Raw genomic sequence first — 5,106 nt, forward strand, 5'->3', positions numbered from 1 at the left:
GACTGTTTTAAAATCATTAGAGACAATTGATAAAAGATAGACCTCTAACCCTCATAGTCTTGAATTGGCTTTACTTTAAGAGGATAAGTGAGGTAATGAAAATTTTGGAAGGATAAAATATATAGGTACATAAAGTTCATAAAGAGTTTTGTTTTTGTTTTTGTTTTTTTTTTAAGTATGCATTTGATAGCAAACCCTTAGAGTTTCATATGGCTTAAAGGCATGCAGGTTTATCTATCCTGTGTAGCTGCCACATTTTATTTTTTATTAAGCGTACAGCACTCGGTATTCCCAGGTGGTCTCCCATCCAAGTACTAACCAGGCCTGATCCTGCTTAGCTTCCGAGCTCAGACGAGATCTGGTACGTTCAGGGTGGCATGGCCATAGACTAGCTATCACATTTTAATTGAGATATATAAGAAGTTTCTGATTGGGCACTTAATAGTCCTAACAGCTTGCTATTCTAGAGAAATTCAATTGCAGTAAATACAGCAGTGTTAGTGGCCTAGCACTGGTCTCCTGAAGGAATAGCACTGAGATGCTGCATTTTACAGAATGAATACTTAATGATTTTTATTTTATAGAGATGAAAAGATGTATCTCAACAGTGGCAATTTGCATTATAATAACTGTTGCCGTTAGAGCTGGGTGGGATGGAGTAGGAACTAGATATTTTTATACTTATTTCAGTGTAAAAAAAACTCCGATGTATTTTTAAATAACATGTTACCTAAGTTTTGTCTTATTTCCAGAATGTACTTTGAAAAGTTTGGCCTAATAAGAAGGACTGATAAACATAAGAAGGCAGAAATCACCGGTACGGTAAACAAGGAATAAAAATTCAGTTTTCAGTATGAAGGCAGATTACTTGAACAGAAAATGACCCTTAATAGGAGATTATAGTTAGGTGTAGCCCACCAGAATGAAACCTAAGAAGGATGTCAACAAAGAAAGAATAAATACAATCCAACAGTATGGATGTTTTGTTCTGTGTGTTTTTTTTGTTTTGTTTTTTTGGTACTAGACTTCGTAAGACAATTTGATATTTAAAAACTTTTAATCTCAGACCTCAAAAATATTGTTATCCGACATGACCTTTTACAAAGTTTGGAATATACATGCACATATTCTTATCTTTTTCCCTAGACTGAGAATTCTTTGAATACAGGAACTGTGCTTATTTAACAGAATCGTATGATATTTTGTATCCAGGCATAAAAAAGTATTGAAAACATATCTGAACACCTTAAATTATCTACATAATTTGGATATTATCTGGAATGTAATATACTTTCTATTTCATGTTAAATATTCATCTATGTAAATATCTGGGGCATTTGGCGGGGGGTTATTGACTGGCACTTGTTGAACATCCATCATGTGTCACTGATGCATTATTGATTCACTCTCGCAACCGACATTCATTGAGCAGGCATTTACCTCCATATGGGGAAACAGATGTTTAGAGACATGTATAAAATTCTCATAGAGTTTATGTTTTAGTGGAGAAAACAGACAACTAACAAGTTATATCACTGCTAAAAATCGGTGCCGTGATGGCACAGAAAGCGGGATGAATGATAAAGAATGATAGATTGGGGAATGCTTGTTTAAGAAAGATTATTAGGGAGGCCCCTAATAATCTGGCAGGGGACAAGTGAACAATGGGAAGAAATGTAGGAAATGAGATCATAGAGTTTGGGGTGAGTCGCAAACAATTTAGTGTATTTTAAGTATGTTAGTCCTTGGTAAAATATATATTTGGCCTAAATTTAACACCTACATTGTGTATTCCTCTAAAATCGAATGAATCATGGGGCCAAATAAAAACTAGAATACTTGAGTCAGAATAGTCTGTCTTCTCTACAGTTTCAGAACAACACAGGGAACTGACTACAGAAGAAGGGATGAGAGTCCCCATGATGTTAATTTTGTGTGACAGACAATTTCTTTGTAAAAGATGCTACTGAAGCATACACTAGGGACACTTGACCCAGACAAAGAAAGAAAGCTTTTCATCTAAAAGAAAAAAAAAAAAATATATATATATATATATATGTGTGTATATATATGTGTGTGTGTGTGTGTGTGTGTGTGTGTGTGCATATATATATATACATATAAAAGTTCTGATGATAAAAATTTAGTCAATATGGCACAAAGAAACCAAGATAAATGGACAGGTGAGAAAAAAAATGGTTACACATATTACTAAATCTAAACAATGTGCAATTTTTACTAAGAAAATGGACACAAATACTACAATATTTATTTATTTAATAAAACTATAATAATTGAACTTAGTCAAATAATTTTCTTAGAGACTAAGATAATGTGCTTTCCTACCCTAATTTATTCAGGACACAAAAATTATAATAGAAAAAAGGAAAAGAAAACCATGAAAAAGAAAGCATACTGTAATAAGAAGTATCAGACCTGTTACTAAACAATTCCATTTCAATAAATATAAGTGGGAGAAAGTTATCTATTACCTGAAAAAAGTCAATATTGGAGTATATGTTACTCAGAAGTGATGTAATGATCAAAGTAAAAGGTAAGCAGAGATAAACACTAGGAGAAACAATTACAAGAATTAAAAGTCATTCCTCTGGGGAGTGAGAATCAGCCATGAGTATTTTATTTTCTATTATACATCTTTTCATAGAGTTTGATATTTTTTTAACAAAGCCATGTGTTAGTTAAAAAAATAAAATTGAAAATGAAAATTCTGTTGCAAAACTCCCACTAAATACCATCAGTATACCATGACAAATACATAGAAACTACTTAAACAAATTCAAAAAAATACTTTATTCATTTATAATGAATAAAATAATTCATGCAATAGAAATTGGGAAATTTCCATATTTTCTTATTACAATGCATTGAAATTAGGGGTGACAATTTAAAATATAGAATAACAATAAAAACGTCATGGCTAGCAGCACACATAAGACAGATAAATAGAAAATCCATGTAATGTTTAACAAATGCTTACAAATAAGTAAAGAAATCAACACTCCAATAAAAAATATGCACAACGCACTAATAGGATGTTCATAGGAAATATATAACTACCTTCTAATGGCTTACAAATCATTACTTCATTCATAAATAAACACAAATTTTAAATAACTATTTATCTTATCTACCTGTTAGATTACAGAGGTTACAAAGTTTTAATGCAGAGGATAAGTGAGGTAATTCTCATATAACTTCATGGGACAGTAAATTGGTCCAAACTTTTTTTCAGGAAAATTTGACGCTTTCTCAAAACAATTTCAGTAATTCCATTTCTAAAAATGTACACTACTACCATATTAATGCATGTATTTAACTACTCATTAACTAGTATATTTATTTCGGAACAAATTATATGATCGTAAAAAATAAGAAAAGAGAGAAATTTATTTTCCTAAATATGGGCATTTCTAATTTTTAAATTTTTTCTGTACTTCACGCTATATGTATTATCACTGCAATTCAGATATATTGGAATGAAGTAACAATTATTTGCTTACCTTACTATATATATTTGTCTACTTCTTCGACAAAGATATATTGAGTACCTACAATGTGCCAGGCCTTCTTCTAGGTACTACAATATAATACTGAAAAGAAAATAAGACCCCTAACTTCAAGGAGCTTATATTCCAGTGGGAAGAGAATAAGCAAACGCATTTATAATTTGTTTCAGATTTTAAAACAATAGGAAGATGTAATAGTGTAAAGAGTATATAAGCTGTGTAGAGGGAGTAAGGGGCAGAGTGGTCTGGGAAAGTCTTTCTGAGGTTTTGACATTCTGTGAACATCTGTGGGAAGAGGGCTTCAAGGAGATGAAAAAAACAATGAAAAGGACATGGGGCGGGAGGATGCCTTTCGTGTCATGTTCTAGGAATACCAAGGAAGACTTCATCAAGTTATATGATGGACAGAACACAGTAGATGAGAAATGACAAAGTAGAGAACGACATGTCTGGCGTCTTCAGATGAAAAGAAATTTTCTTTCTCTAAATTGACCGTGGTTCTTACATGTAAAGTCATCAGTTATTTCAGAATTCAATCCGAGACTTCTGCAACTTCATTTATTAACTTCTATAATAGTAGATTAACTTGCTTTGTATATAAACATGGTAGTGAAGTTTATGAAGAGAGATTTTTCTGCATCTTTGCTTGTCCTAACATGGTGGAATTCTCTATTTATAGAAGAAAATCATTAATTTTTCATGAGTAAGGCTAAATATATGGTTTCTTAATACCAAGCAGATTACTACCCACCATGATTTCTGTTTTCTACAGTTTGGAGATTTAATTCAATTTGATAAAGCATTAAACATGTATCTGTACCAAGCATCATGCTGGCAACTGTTGATAACTTTAACATTTAAATATGTCTTCAAGTAGTGACACAGGTGATAGAGCATTTAATCAAATAAACAACAAATATAGCAAGAGATATATTCCAAAGTATATAAATATTTTGATCAAATACAAAAACAATAGCCAGCTCAATACTAAAAGTATACTCTAATATACAAATTAAGAGTGATTTTCTGTGGACAGAGTTAGAAAGTCGAAAAGAATTTTCAAGATTTCAGAAACATGATCTTCATGTTGGACCTTGAAGGATGAACAGAATTTTATCCAGTCGATGAGGGACTACCTGGCTCTGGGGGGGAAAAAAAAAAAAAAAAACATTCTCAAGTAAAGAGGAGGAAGGGAGTAAGAGCCAGTTCAGAAAATATCAAAAAGCCAAAAATGATTAGTGTTTTCAGCCAGCCTTTGGGCACGTTAAAAACGTGGTAGGAGATATAACTTTGAGAGACTATTCAGCTACTACTAGGAAGACTATTGAATATAAAGTAAACGAGGAGACAAATGCTTTCATTATTTTCTTTGACACATTAATGATGATACCTCTATTAGAAATCATGATTCTTATTAAAAAAACTGTTTTCTTATTTTGCTTAATAAGCGACTGATGGATAGAAAATAAATATTTTAATTTTCATGTATTCTTAGCTAAAGGCAATGATTTAACTACTGAGGAAAGCACATTATCTTAGTCTCTAAGAAAATTATTTGACTCAGTTCGATTATTATAGT

At 31.7% G+C, this 5,106-nt stretch overlaps 1 pseudogene; it reads right to left on the minus strand.

Moving 5' to 3' along the window:
* Positions 1 to 270: 270 nt before the first annotated feature.
* On the minus strand, positions 271 to 389 carry LOC111733288 (annotated as a pseudogene).
* Between the last annotated feature and the right edge of the window lie 4,717 nt (positions 390 to 5,106).

Source organism: Pteropus vampyrus, unplaced genomic scaffold, assembly GCF_000151845.1.
Source record: "Pteropus vampyrus isolate Shadow unplaced genomic scaffold, Pvam_2.0 Scaffold13, whole genome shotgun sequence".
NCBI lineage: Eukaryota > Metazoa > Chordata > Mammalia > Chiroptera > Pteropodidae > Pteropus > Pteropus vampyrus.